General features: G+C 41.5%; 1 protein-coding gene across 1 annotated transcript in view; it reads left to right on the top strand.

Moving 5' to 3' along the window:
- The window catches only part of HSD17B4 (hydroxysteroid 17-beta dehydrogenase 4), a 1,616,359-nt gene that overhangs the window by 72,113 nt on the left and 1,528,143 nt on the right, over positions 1–16,103 (top strand). The window lies entirely within an intron of this gene.

Genomic DNA, 16,103 nt, shown 5'->3' with positions numbered 1-16,103 from the left:
TCTTTATGTCTGTATGAGGAATGGCAGAAGTGTTACCAAAGATGATTAGTGTGGATCAGTGTGATTTTGTGGAGGGGAAACTAACATTTGTCAATATTAGCAGAAAAGTGATAATTCACAGGATGTTGTAATATAGCAATAAGCCTGCTCAGTACATCAGAGCTGTTGCCTATGTTAAATGGGTTTAACATAGCGAGACAGCTTTAAAATAAGCGGAGATGTCCGTTGCTTATTTTGGAGATCTTGCTTTCTCCATTGCTCACTATGTTAAATGGGTTTAGCAGTCTCCTGGTATAATATAAAATAAGCCATTAATATTTATTAGTTTGGATGCAGAAAATGTGTTTGATTTAATTCCCTTGGAATTCATGAGCAGGGCAGTGTTATTTAATTTCCTAATCATTATAGTTCAGTTAAGGGTAATTTTTGATGGATCGGAGTAAAAAATAAGGGAGGGAGGACAAGCTGAGTTTGGATAGGGAAACCAGGCATGGATGTCCTCTTTCCACTCATGTGCAATATACTTGTTACTTTTAGCTCAAAAGATAAGGATTTCATAAATACAGAGATGTAATTGATCTGGAAAAAGCTCTCCTTTTTTGTAAAGGATATTGTCTTGTATTTGACAAAGCCAGAATTTGACATTATGGTGCTGTTTAAACAGTTTCAACTATTTTTGAATATAAACAAATGAAGGTAAAAGAAAGGCTATAATGTTAATTGTATGTCTGCCCATGAATTAGTTCAACAATACCTACACTTATGGGGACATGAAAATTAGGTAGTTACGTGTAATTGATTAAAAAGAATTCTGTTGCAGCAGCTGAAGATATGTAGGAATAGACCAAGTAGAAGATAATCAGCAAAATAAGAGATTGGAAACTAATGGCCATGGATATAGATATTGAGATACAAGCAGTGAAAAATCTTTTTATATAATTTGGTCCTGTACATAGGTCAGGCATACTTTTACCATCTGGAGAATAAGTTGTAGACGGCAGTTACAAAAGAGTTGAAATAATTCATTTTGGAAAGGAAAACAGCAAGCTGTAAAGTAGGATAAATTGATTTTTTTCTTGCATAACAAATAGATCAAGGATACCTGATTTGAAGAGATACTTCAAATTTATGCAATTAAGACTGATGTATATAAAATGCAAACAGCATCAAGTGGAAAAAAGATGATGGTGGAACAAGGTTACAATAAAAGGTATGCATGGAGATTAGGGTTTTGGAAGATGTCTTTAAGGAAAATAGCATTAATTATATGGAATATTGTAATTATAAATTGGAAGAAAACATTATGCAGACTTAACCAGTGAGAGAGTGGTGAGTAGGTATTGCAGTAAGAATACTTGCATCTAAGAGTAGAGAAAACGAACAAGGTAAGTCACGAGGTTATTGGAGAAAGTTGCAAGTGGTACCATACTGCAGGGAGAAAGTAAGTTTGAAAGGAAAACGTAATAGAATGGAATGAAGGCAAGCAGGTCAGTTGCTTTCTGTATCCATGATTGTTGGCAGAATGTAGATAAAAATATCGGGGGGTATTGAATAAACAACTGACTCAGCTGAAGTTTCTAGCTGAACCAAGAACAGAAAGCATTGTAAGAAAGGGATAATTAGCAAGGCATATAAATATTGCAGCATAAATCTAGAATTAATCAGAAGAGATTGGGAAGTTTATGAGAAAAAAAACTGTAAGAAATTTGGAAGGACCCTAGGCATGTTACAAAGCCCAGAAGATTGACGGTATTTGCATGGAAATGTCTACATAGTTGATCTTGTACTTCATTTGAAGGGAAATCTTCTGAAGTCTTCTTGAAGAATACTTGCTGGAGCTGTGAAGGGAAAGAGTTAAAAAAAAAAAAAGCAAATACACAGTCAGAAGTAGATATCTAGGTATAATTACATCATCAGAATTTTGTCAGCATTTTTCCTTTAAGATCATCTGTTGTTTTTAAAAGCTGGATTTGCTTTTCTGGTGTTTATCTATATTATGAGCTTTTCAGTATGTAAAAAGAAAAGGTCTCTGGGATCTATAAATGTGAACATACACTTCCCGTTCAAGACACCCATGCTCTGTGCATGACATTGCGTTTGTAGTTAGTGAGCATTTAGATGTTAGTTGTGAAGTTTGTGACAAAGTGGGCTTGAGAAGTTTACAGCGAAGAAAGAATAAACTCATTTTAAAAGATGTATTGCATAGTATTGCTAAGGGCAAAAAAGAGAAGAGAATAGGAAGAGGAAGGCTGGCTAAAAAAACAGTTCAGTCAATGATTTTATCTACTTCCCCCATGTGCCTAAACCTTAGCATGTAGATATTTTCCCACCTGAACAGTGGGCTGGACCAGGAGATAGTGCTTTTCATACTTTGCTATTCAGTGTCTCCCAGTGGGACTTTACTGTGATTTAGGACCCTCTACACAGAAATGTAGTAAACTGTTTCTCCTCAGGCTACATATTTCTACAGTTTCTCCTTGCATATATACAAGAACAAGTTGATAAGGGCACTGATTAAGACACAACTTGAGCTTGGTGTTCTCTTCTCAACTCCTTATTCCAGGGCGGCAAGAAAATGTACCCTCCCTCCCCTTTTTACAGTCCCTTGTGCTCTTTCCTAGGCCTGTTTCTGCTGCCCGCTGTTTTGGAGCAGATGAATTTGAGTGTGATGCAGCCATTGGGTCCACTGCTTCCTTCTGCACTGGTGACTTGGCTGCTGATTTTTCTTGGTGCTGATGGTCACTTGGGACCAGATTACTCCCATTGAAGAGACAACTCTTAGATTCCTGGAGCTATTGTCAATACTGACTACATCAGCATTTGATGTCTTGCCAGGAAGCCATCCTTTGTGCTTAAAGTTGACCTTGGCACTAAGACCAGGTGCTGTCAGCATTGTATTGGCCCTTTTGTCTCTGGTATTGGTTCTGACCTTGTTTTTAACGCAATTGCCTAGAGATCAGAAACAGTGCAGAGACAATATATCTGGTTGGTTGATGTCCTTACAGAGTGAGCATTGACATTGGCTCCATCCAAGGATGCCCCCCTTCAATTTGATGGTTCAACTCTTTCTTCTTCTCTTTAGAGTGTCAGAAAGTCACTGTATGGGTTGGATGTTGGTATCTGGATTAAATTCCTCTAATTTACTCTTGGACAAGGCCTTTGAGTGTTCCTAGGAAGCGAAGCATAGAAATAGGGATCTAGATTCCCCAGCAGAGTCCCCCACATTGGATACTGATTTGGATGAAGGGGAGTCCTCCCTTGTACCCTCCTGACTGCAAATTTGGGTATCTCCTGGAATCATCAAAGGAAGACATGGCCTGTTGGTCCCATCTAACTTGAGTAAAGTATACATCAGAAGGCTTTTCACACCATTCTACCTACCTTTTGGGTCATCCCCCTGACTTGGAGAGAAACTTGCATGTTGGACCTGTACTGAAGATACCAGCCAGAATCCTACAGATTACCAAAGGATAGCAATGTTGCATTTAGGCTCCCATGGCCATCTTCTTGGTGGTGACCATGTGGTCTAAAGAGAGCTCTCGGACAAGGGTGCAGCAGTCCCCCATCTGAGAATGAGTCCGGTGTTTGTGACTATTTTGGGAATCACATGTATGTGCCCAGGTTCCTTTTCAGTACATACCTTGAACTATGCTTGATTTTAATAGATCAGAGGCACACCCACATCTATGATGTAAATTAGCATCCAGAATGGCAACCATGGGTAAAACATCTACCTGGTCCATGTGACTCCTACATAATGCAGTTGTTGCATTGGCCCAGCACAGCACACTATATCATACCTGGTGTCCATACTGTAACTTTGCAGACAGCTTCAAGGCATGTTTAATTAACATCCTCATGATGGTTACTTGTTTTTCAGATTACAAATGAAAAAAAACAGAGTGAGCATAGTGGAAGACAGTTGATGCTGTAGGCGTACATTCTTCAGTCTGCAGAAAATATTCTAGAATAACCAAAAAAGGAGTGAGAACTGTGGTTTAGGAAAGGCCAGCAGCAACCCTTTGAGCATTAATTGTGATCGAAACCAGTATGTCTGAAGTATACTGAATGGATGCCACTTTAGGGTCAGAGGTGATTTGCAAAATCAGGGATTCTGTAACCCTTTGGGGGAGGTCTACTGTAGAATCCTTGAGGACCTGCCTGACTGTCCCTCTGTGAGGGCAGTCTGGGATCACATCTTCCTACACACCAGACAGTTTGATAAGAGAAACCTTATCAAGAGGCAGCACCATTCCCTTTGTATTGTCCCTAGAATGCATTTCTCTTCCAAATATTCCACTCTATCAGAAAGTGGCAGCCAAGCTAGTGAAGGTAAACCTGTTAAATAAGAGCTGCAAAAGTATATAAGTTATTCAGGGTCCTTTGTGGCCCTCAAGAAAACCAAGACTATCAGAACCACTTTGTGAAAGATTTACAATTCTGCCTTTTCTGTCCCGTAACTCAACCACATCTTTGATTCATAGTTTTCTTGTCTCTTTTATGAAGTATCAATTTTTTTAGTGAACCCCCAAGGTCAAGTGGCATCCACATTTTGATCTTATGTTCATCAGCCTCTGCAGTGTTGGTTACATGCAGACAGTGTTTCACAAGAATGTTATTATCTCCTTCCTTCCAAAGTGACAGTCACTATGTATGCATCTGTTTTAGGGTGGGCATTTTTAGGGCAGAAAAAGGGCAAAACTCTGAGAAGTGATGCATCTGTAATCAGAATGCATACTTCTGGTCACACCAGCTTGCAGACAAGTTTATCTGGAGTCTGCTAATGCCTGTCAAATGATTCACTAAGTCTGTGGTACCAAATAACATCCACAAATAAAGCCAGCTTTTCTTGATTACCATACAGATTCTATCCTTGCTTTTTTGTCAAGGTTCTAAATAGAAAGCAAGTAACTAAAGGGAACGAGGAAACCCCACCTGGTTCCTTTTTTCAATCTCAGCTTATCAGAGAGGAACCTCCCACCTTAACTCTTACTTTTGATCCTTCATTTATCATCCTAATTAACTCTATTATTGTATCGGAGAATGTACATGTTTCCATTGCCCAACTCTAAAATCCTAGTTTATTCTACTGAATGCTTTCTCTGTATCAACACCTGCTAACAACAGTGGTGTTTCTGTTATTCTGCACCCTTCTGGATTATCATTGTTCTGTTAATGTTAAATGTTTGCCTCCCTTCCACAAAACCGTACTGATACATATCTATCCATTTTCACAACACCTTTGCCATTATCCTAGCTGGTGTAGACATAAACATTTTATAATCATGGTTTAAAATTGAAATGGATCTGTGTGAAGCTGGATCTGATGGGTCTTTACCCTGTTTGGGTAATACAACCACCAGAGCTTTTCTCTAAGATGCTGATGCTTCCCTGCCCCCTTTTAAAATACTATTTAACAAAACCATCCAGATCTTTATCACTTTCTTCCCTCCTCACTTACAGACTTCCAAAGGAATACCATCTGTCCCCCAGAGACCTACCATACATCAGAGGTTTTCTCTTCTTTTTATCTTCACTATTATAGGTTCATAGATTAGTACTAGACTAACTGTCCTTGTGGGCCATTTTAAGCCTAGCCAATTACCCCATGTGAGAATCAAACCCTGCACCTTGTGCTTGTAAGGTAAACACCTTAACCATTATGCCACCCTCCCACCCACCCACCCATTAGTTGTTGAGCCTCATCTGCCTCTAACCTTGGTGTAGTTAAGTCTTCCATAAATATTTCCATTTGTGCTTTTTCTTGATTTCTACATTCCTCTGCCTTATACAAATTTTAATAACAGTTCCGAAATATCTATTATACCGCTGTAGCATCTCTGATAAGTTTTTCTTGTTACAGGCATCCTAAGTTTGGTGGCAACCATTTCTGTTTACTGTTGCCTAAGTTGTGCTGAAAGTTTTTGTGCTCTGGACTTGTCAAAAAATAATTGATTATCCTCAATCTTTCTAGATTCATGTGCTTTATCCAAATACACCCTTATTTTCTCTTTATTACTCTACATTTGCTGTAGTTCTTGTTCTGAGATTCCCCTTATTTTGCAATACTTTAACATTTGTCAGCCCCTCCCAAATAGTTCATTTTGCCTCTTATCTGTATCTGTTTCTGTTTCTACCTTAATAACTCCATTTTCTTTTTATCCCATTCAGTAGCTGCCATGTCTGAAGAAGATTCTGTCTTCCATAATGACTGTTGAATCATTTCCACTATCCATACCTTAAATTCTTCTCTTTTTAATAGGTGTGCAGGAGCAAGTGTCTCATTTTTACTTCATTAACCTGTATTTTTATTTTAGTTTTTTATTTGTGAATGATCTGAAGTAGTTATTGGATATGTGCTGAAGCTTTTAATTAAATGCACGTGCACCAATAAAATATAATTGCTGTCCAGTCTAGCCCAGTTATTGTACCTTGGGGAATAATATATAAATTCTGTCTGAGTTCCTACTACTGAATTCACATCTCCCACACCAAATATTTTTCATAAATTTCTTCAGAAGTCTACCCTCTTTTGTTATATTTTTTTACTTCTATGTCCTCATGATATATCCTCACCGTCACAAGTCAAGTTACAGTTACCCACCTATAAATGTTCTCTACTAAAAGCTGATTATTTCTCAATAGATTTGCTTAAGCTACATAATAGTTTTTGTTGAAATATAAATGCATGCCAGCATAATCTTCCTCACTTGCCAGTAGCCCTAACTGCCACAAACCTACCATTGTTGTCTTTTTTCCTTTTCTATCACTTTTGGAGCCCCTCTAGTAATTTAGTATTATTACTCCCCTTTTCCTTTTTCCCTGATATTCTGCTGAATATCCATCCTGAAGTCCTTTCTTTGTCAAATTCACTTGCTCATTTCTTTCCCAATGCATCTCCTGCAGCAGTACTGTCTTCACCCCTACATTTCTTTAACAAATCGATGCTGTTTCCTTTTAGTCTATACCTGTAAGACCATTCACATTGCAAAATAATATGGATAGAGTAGACATTATGATAGAAAGCTACCGCCCCCTGTTATACATGAGAGTTCTTTTGAATGTGTATTTCCAACTTTTGTCTTGCGTGTATGTACTGTTTGGCAGGCTGATCTTTTTTGCAGTTGTTTCTTCTCATCTCCATTTGAAAATATATTCATGTTTTTTAAGACTTTTTGTTCTAGTGAAAACCTGAAAAAAAAAACTAAATACATTTCCAGAACCTCCTCATCCCTTATCAATTTAGAAAAAAAAAACACACAAAACTATATACAGATTGAGGCAATTTCCCCAGACTGAAGATTGCACTCACAGGCATCACCTATCTAAATTAATGTTTCCATGCTAAAGTGCATGTTACAGCCTGCACCCCTCTTATATTGATTGCTGAATGTACTTTTCTCATCTCCCCTCCCAGATGTGAAAAACGACTTTCATACTTTTAGATGACATTATCTTGTAGCCCTAAGAAGAAGTGCACTGGCTACTTTTAAATAAAACTGAACTGCACACTGCTGTATTAAATGCATTAACATATTAACATTGCTAGGAAGGCCACTATTAAGAAATAACCTACAACTGGGTGTGGATAATGTTGCATTTACTATTGTTTGGTGTGGTTTGATCGTGAGGGTGAAGCCCAAAATGATCAAACAAAGCCAACTCTGGGTAAATCCAGCAATACCCACACTCAGGTGTGGGCTATTGCTATTATACAATGACATTATTTAAGAAAGAAACTGCTTACTTTTGTTAAATAATGTATCTGATGTTGCCCTTTTTATTCTTATAGGTTCATAGGAGTGTAGTAGGCTAATGGCACTGGAGCCTTTACAAGCCTAGCCCAAAAGATTCCCTGTCAATATGCCGCCCGACGTTATTTCCTCGTGCCTCTGTCCAGCAGGACCACTGAAATTATCCCTGGGATGAATTTTCTATTTCCCATCCACTCCTCAAGATTTCTCTAGAAGAGGGCCAGTGAGGTGCTCTGCTTGACGTGTATGGGAAGTCCATTCCAGAGCATGAGCAGTCTCTGGGTTAGGAGTCTGTTCCTCCAACAAGTTCTGTAGATTGTGGTAATGAGGTTGAGGTCTCTGGTGCGTGTGTTATGTAGGGATTGGGATTTCTTTAGATGTAACATATCTAGTAGTGCTGGGTCTGAAATGGCCTTGTAGGTCAAGCAGAGATTGCCTCTAAGGCGATATGATACCGAGAAAAGTTGGATTTTTTTTTTGTCTTTCTGCATAGGGCAAGTGTTTAAGGCCTAGGATCCTCTTAGTGAGGTATTTTTCTGGTCTTTCTAGTTGTTGCAAATGTCTAGTGAGGTACATGCTGAATGGGGCATTGTACTCGATAATTGGTCTAATGAGGGAAGAGTTGAGAGAGACAATGACCTCTTTCGTCCTGGAGGCAAAACCCTTTGTAATGAGATGTGCCACATAGAAGAATTTTCTGACCACAGTGGCAGTGTGGTTATCAAAGGATAGGTTGCTATCCACTTGTGGTCCCAGATCTCTTATGACACCGTCTGTGTTCAGTGGACTACCACCGATGTGGTACTTCATGGGTACCATGTTCTTTCCAAAGGGAATGACTGTGCATTTTTTTGGCACTGAGCTTGAGGCCATGGTTCTGACACCAGTCATTGGTTTCCGTGAGGCCTTTCTGTAGAATGTCAGCATCATTCGGGGAGCTAATAATGGCTCCCAGTTTGCAGTCGGCAGCGAACTTGGTCAGCCATAGTCCCTTGGTTTTGGCCTGGACTTCAGAACGGGAGAGGACCCAGGACTGAACCATGTGGGACTCCACTCTTGACTGGGCGGTAGTCAGACTTGGAGTCCGCTAGTTTCACTGTGTGAGTTCTATCAGTGAGCCAGTTTTCGACCCACCTTGTGACATAGAGGTTGATGCCTAATTTAGTGAGTTTATCTATGATTCCTGATTGAGGAATTGTATCGAAGGCCTTGGCCAGACTGAGGTAGGCTGTGTGAACTACCTTACTTTTGTCCACAGCTCTGGTGACAGACTTGAAGTCTACCAGGTTGAGCCGACAAGATCTACCCTTAACAAATCCGAACTGTGTGGAGTTTAGAGTCTGAAGATTCCCTATGTCCTTGTTTATTAGGTCCATGATGATGTGCTCCATAGCCTTGCATACCAGACTCGTCAGGCTAATGTGGCGGTAGTTCCCAATGTCCGTAGTCGCACCTCCTTTGTGGAGTAGGATTACTGTAGCAGTGCGCCATTCGGTAGGGACAACGCCTGAAATGATGCTGTGATTGAATAGGGCACTCAGGAGTGGTGCCTGTTCATTTTGCAATTCATGTAGAACACAGCCCAGGATGTTGTCAGGTCCCATGGAAAATGTATTGTTGGCCTTGCCCAGTACAGTTTTAACCTGTGCAGCTGTAATATTGGGTACTTGGCATTCCTCAGGTATTGTGATTGGCCCTTTGGGGGGTGAGAGGGGGTTAAAGGTGGCACTGAATCTGTCAGCCAGTATACCGGCAATGTCTGTTGGCTCATTATAGGAGTTACCATTGTGTAGTAGCTCTGAGCAAATCTGAGCATTGCCTTGTAGATTTTTGACATAGTTATAAAAAGGCCTTGTGGCTGTCTTTAGTATCTGTTGCTATTTTATTTTTGTAGAATTGGGACTTTGCCTTGTTCCGGAACAGTTTCTTCCTTCTGTTATAGAGTTTGTTTATGGCAGGGGACCGCCAGATTGGCCTTTTTTTTTTTTTTGGAGGAGAGTGTCTTTGTTCTATTCGGAACGGTCAGTTCCATGCATTTGTGTACGTATTCCTCTGCCATCTTGCGTTTGTTCTCCATTTGCATGGGCGATGTAAAGTCAGCCACCTCAGTTTTTAGAAGCCCAAAGTTAGCTTTGGAAAAGTTTTTTACGGTGGTTTCCTTTGGGGGTGGGGGGGCGGAATGTGGATATTCATGACTAGCTTATGGTCAGATCTGACAATTGGTGTAGAGCAACGGTCACCCATATTAGTAATAATCAGGTCGAGAATGTTGCTATCCCTAGTGGGGATAAGAATGAGCTGGTCCAGGACATTGGAATTGATGAATTCCAAGAAAATGTTGAGCAACTGTGTTGTTACTTGAGTAGTTTTCCCCGTTGATGGAGGGATAGTTAAAGTCACCCAGTATGAGGGTGTTGGGATGGACCTTTATGTTTTCCAGGAAGTTTAGGAATGTGGAGTGAGATTTTTGGGACATGGTAGGCGAGCTATAGCAGGCAGTAACCTAGATAGCAGTTTTGCCCAGTATTAGCTGTACCTGGATTATCTCTGATGCATTATGTTGGACCACTAGCCTGGACGTGAACATATTCTTTATGAATATGGAGACACCACCGCCTTTAGGGCTTTGATCCGCATTTTTGGGGCTGAAAGGTGTAGTATGAGTTATAGCCTGGTAGCACAGGTGTGCTTTCAAGTGTCTTGAACCAGGTCTCCATAACTGCACAAATGTCGATGCTCTCCATTTTGAAGAGCGCTTCGAACGAGTGCATTTTGAGATTGAAACTTCTAGTGTTGAGTAGCATAACCCTCAGATTAAATTTGCTTGTAGCTGTTATGGTGGTAATTTGGTCCAATGGACTTTACCTAAAAAGGCACTATAGGGGTGGCAAAGGCCTTGGCCAGTATAAGGAATCCCAGGGGTGACAGATGCAGGCCATCTCTGGCAAAGCATTGAGGACTGTCAATCATGTCATCCCAGGCAGACAGATACTGAATCCCCTTGGAATGACACCAGAAATTTAGCCAATTATTGAAGTCATTCATTTTTTGTTTGCACTGTGGTATCATTCTTGGTGACGGTAAGATGCTACTCACAAATGGGTCTAAGATCTGACTCTGCCACTTATAGAAGACTTTGGATCCAGTTTTCAAGCTGGTCCCTCTACCCATAATGCTCTAATCTAACTCCACAGATGTCATTTGCAGCCATAGCAGCAAGACGGATGATAACAGGATGATAACAATTGCGAGCGTAAGAGTGTCTCTCTTGATACTGTTTCTCAGTTAATTCTAGTGCTATTTATTTTCTTAAAATTGCATTTAAACTTAGTTCCAACTTTCCCTGGTCCTTTAGCTGTTCACAGGCATTAGGGTTTTTCCCCAGTTACCATTTCTTCACTTTCTCTTGTACCACTCGTGGTACTTGCCTGGTATTTTATTTTCCATGTTTTCTTTCTAAATTTCTGTTTTTTTCTTATAGAAGAAAAGTTTGTTTCCTTCTTTCTGTTTATCCATCTACTTTTCAGATTAAACTTTTTATAGTTTAAATTTTAACCTTCTACCTTTCAGGTTAAACTTAATGTTGTTTAATCATTTTTTCCTATTCAGGGTTTACTGTCTAACTGCTGCCAACCATGTCAGAGAAGCCTACATGTTTTAAGAAGTGCACTTCTTGTGGGCATAAGATTCCCAATTCAGATGCCCACAATAAGTGCGTGTCCCATCTAGGAGTGGTCCAGCTGGCTTCTCCATGTGTAGTTTGTGTCACTTTAGTCCTACGGCCCTCTGATCATTGAAACAAACTGATCCTGAAAGGATTACTTCCTGCTGGAGCTCAAACCCCTCAAATACAACTCAAGTGATCTTGGAGCTGAGGACAAGATACCTTCCCAAATCTCTGAAAACTTCCTCGGAACTGTTTGAAAAGTTACGAAAGGTATCTGATCCGACTCCCAGGTTTTAATGGAAATTCCGGTGGAAGGCCTCTATTCGTTGGATCCGAGGTCTATTGAGCCACCCTTTGATCCACAAAAACCCTTCGATCTGACTGGCTCAGAACCTACTGCCAGTTCTCCCCTTCTGTCCACCTCTTTCTCGGATCTGATGAATAGAGGCTCTACGCTGGAATTTGTATTAAAGCCAGTGTCTCTGGCTCTGCCTTTCCAGTTATTTCAAATGTCGACAAAGCACTTTAGGTCAGTGTTCACAACATCATCCAAGTCTTCAAGCAGATGTTCATCGTGTTACCCTGCTGCAGTCATCACACTTGGGTTATCCTGTCGTCAGGTGGCCCCGCAGTTGGCCGGAATTCCAAAGTCTTGGTCCGGCGTTGGTTGCTATCACCTCTTCCCTGACGTCAGGGGTATATATAATGCAACCAACGCTATTTTCTTCAGTCTTTCTTGCCGCGCGGTGCCCGAAGCAGAAGCAGTTCGCAAGTGCCAGTCGGCCGACTCCTGAGATTTTCGAATTTGAATTTCAGACCGAAGTCTTCTATAAAGCTAAGTACCCGTTGAAACTTTTCTTGCCTCAGACCGATGTCAGAAAAAGTTAACAATTGTATTTCTTGTGGGAAGCAAATACCTCATAAGGATTTTCATTCTTATTGCTTACCTTGCCTAGGCCCAGACCACGACGTCACTTCTTGTCAATTTTGTGCTAGGTTTAATAAGCGTACTATTAAAAGTCGCTTTGATTTCGCACAACACTACTTCGGTAGGAAATTTAACTACACCATGCCGTCGGAGCTACTGACTACCGGCGTGCACAAAAAATGCAGGGATAAGGACAGGCAGCCCAGGCCTAAGCCAGATTCCAAGGCCTCGGCTGATCGGTCTCCCGTTCTCCAGTCCTCGGTGAGGCTCCGACGCAGCCCCTGACTACCGCAGATCTGGAACCCAAGACCGCTACGGAAATTTTGACGGAATGTACCAGACCGACGCAGCCTTTTACTTCAGGCCCTTCCGACGACTTTGCTTCAATAGACGTCGGTGCTACAGAAACGCCATCGGTTTCTGAAGGCGTTTTCAGACTGACTACTCTCACCATTAAAACGTTTTCTAAGTCAAAGACTCCTTCTAAATCTAAAAGGACTGCACTTCAGTCACCTGTTCAAGGCCCTATGCCTAAGAAATAGATGCTCAAAATGGCTGAAGATTTGATTTCTTTAATCAGGGGTTCACAGCCCCCTCCTGACAAAAGGCCTAGACAAGAGGAGATTTTGCTTCCTCTGAACAAATGTCCATTTCTTCAGACTCCTCTGAGGACCAAGACTATTCCTTCTCTCCTTATGAAGATTCTGATGCTGAGGACTCCATTCCCTCAGCTTCTCCTCCTGAAGACTTTGGGGAAACTTTACACACTATGAGGGAACATTTTCACTGGGAAGGTCAAGACTACTCTGATTCAAAGAAAAGGCTCAGAGAGTTTCTTTTACTCCCCCAACACAGACCACTTGCCATCCCACCAGTTTTGGACATTGTGGATGATGTCTATTTAGAATCCACTTTCAACCCAGACTCTCTACCTCCTGCTCCGGCTAAGCCTGACAGATACTACAGAGTGCCTGATTCCCACAAATTTCTTTACAAAAGCCCAGTAGCTAGCCCAGTAGCTGACCCAGAGACTATCTCCCAGGGTCCCAAGGGGGCTAAGGCTTCTATGGCTAAAAACCCAGTACCTTCTGAGAGGGATTCCAGAGCACTAGACAGGTGGGGGAACAAGGTTTACACCTCAGCCACACTAGCTTTGAGGGCACTGAATTGTCAATTCCATACGCTTAAGTATCAGCAATTTCTAATCTCTCAGTTAAAGCAAAGAATAACCACTCTCCCTCAACAATCTGAATTGAAAGAAGTACAGGATCTGTTGCACGCCACTGAGCAGGTGGGCAAACCTACCTTACAATGTGGGTTTGATTCTTTGGAGGCCTCCTGCAGAGCAGCTGTCACTGGGTCTGTTATACGTAGGCATGTTTGGTTAAAGGAACAAACTCTGCTGATCATGTTAAAGCAAAACTACTAGATGCTCCCTTACAGCAGGATGTTCTTTTTGGAGTTAAAACAGAAGAAGTTTTAAAGAAAATGGAAGATAAGGCAAAATCTATGAAGACAGTCAAAGATTTCCTACAAGTACAACCCCCTCGCTTCAGCAGAAACTGGCCAACAAAAAATTGGTCCTTTCCAGCCACTGACAGACCGCAGAGGGGTAAATACAGATGCCCAAGGAGCAGAGGACAACCACAAGCCCAGTATAAACCTCGCCAATGGGGCACTACAACACAGAAGGGAGGAGAAGACAGGTCTCAATCCACCAGAAGGCAAACTCAGTGACTTGCACCTCATCTGGCCAAGCAATACTGTCTTGGCAGTCCCCTTGGGGGGAAAACTTGCACTTTTTGCAGACAACTGGCACATTGTCACAAAGGACAAATGGGTCCTAGACATAATTTTACTAGGATACAGATTCCACTTTCACACCTTGCCAATGAAAAGAAGAATGCCAAACCTGCCACAAAATCAATGGGCAGAGGCACAAAAGCAAATTACAGCTCTCATGGACATGAGAGCCATTCAACTGGTACCTACGCGAGAGCAAGGCCAAGGATTTTACTCAAGACTCTTTCTAGTGCTCAGAAAGGACAATGCCTGGAGACCAATTCTGGACCTTTCAATTCTAAACAGTTACTTACAAGTACCCAAATTCAAGATACTAACACTACAGCAGCTACTTCCCATGTTGGGCAAGGAAGCATGGCTAGTAACGTTGGACCTCAAGGAGGCATACCTGCATGTCCCTATCAGACAAAGTTGCAGAAGATACCTCCGTTTCATTGTAGGTTCAACCCATTACCAATTCTCTGCACTGCCCTTTGGCTTATGTACTGCACCCAGAGTTTTCACAAAATGCCTGGCACCAGTAATTGCATACTTCAGACAAAGAGGAATTCAAATATATCCATACCTGGACGACTGCCTCATCCAAGCAGAAAGCAAAGACATTCTCTTGCATCATCTGGCCTTTGTAAAGCATCTACTAAACTGCCTGGGGTGCACAGTAAACGAAAAGAAGTCAAAACTAGTACCCTCACAAAAAAATGACTTTCCTGGGTGCCAGCTTGAATACAATGGCCCAGAAGGCTTATCTTACGCCAGACAAGCAACTATAACTGACTCAGTATTTCAAGACAATAGCAACAAAGACCCAATTAACTGCAAGAAAAATTCTGCAGGCTTTGGGCTTCATGGCATCTTGCATACTAATAATACCATTTGCAAAGCTGCATATGAGGAAATTACAGTGATACCTAAAAAGCGTATGGTCTCAACACAGCCACAGCTTGGACACAATGATACCTCTCATTCCCTGCCTACTACAGGAAATTTTATGGTGGTCACAGGCATGTCACCTCAACGAGGGTCAGCCTTTCACCTTGCCCCCAGCCAGGTAGACTATCACAACAGATGCTTCAGACTACGCCTGGGGGCACACATGGCAGGACAATGCATTCAAGGCCTATGGACTGCAGATCAAAGAAATCTGCACATAAATCAAAAAGAGATGCTAGCTGTACAGAAAGCTCTGACAGCCTTCAAGGATCTATTACATCCAGGACAACTTGCAATAAAGACGGACAACACCACAGTAATGTGGTACATAAACAAACAAGGGGGTACACTTTCCTACCCTCTATGCAGGCAAGCAATTATCTTATGGAACACAGCTCTGGCCTACCAAGTCCAGTTACAAGCTCAATTCCTGCCAGGACAGAAGAACACATTGGCAGACGACCTCAGCAGAAACATCAAAGATCCCCACGAGTGGAAACTAGATCCACAAATATTTGCAATGATAACTCAAAAATGGGGCCTTCCAAACATAGACCTGTTTGCCAGTCCTCAAAACTACCAACTGACAAAATCTTGTACAAGGACAGTCCACCTTCAAGCTTGGAAAGTGGACTCTCTCTCTTTCATTTGGAAAAACCTGACAGCATATGCCTTCCCTCCATTACCTCTCCTCACAAAGGTTCTTTTGAAGGTCAAAAAGGAGAGACCACGACTGATTCTCATAGCCCCAGACTGGCCACGCCAGCACTGGTACCTGCTATTGAAAAATATGGCCCACAGCCCACCATGGATATTGCCTCAAATACCCCATTTGCTCACACAACAAAACAAATAGATTCTTCACAGCCAGCTCAAAACTTTAAATCTAGCTGCATGGCAAATCAACTAAACATCCAACCAGCTCCTCTTTCACAAGCAGTTCTGGATGTTATTCTGGAAGCCAGGAGGCCAAGCACCAGGAAGGCTTATTCGGACAAATGGAAAAGGTTTTGTGCCTGGA

The sequence above is a fragment of the Protopterus annectens genome, chromosome 17.part0 (genome assembly GCF_019279795.1).
Source record: "Protopterus annectens isolate FY-2018-M chromosome 17.part0, PAN1.0, whole genome shotgun sequence".
In the NCBI taxonomy this organism is placed as follows: domain Eukaryota; kingdom Metazoa; phylum Chordata; order Ceratodontiformes; family Protopteridae; genus Protopterus; species Protopterus annectens.
The sequence above is the reverse complement of the archived record's forward strand: the minus strand, read 5'-3'. Positions and strand labels throughout refer to the sequence as shown.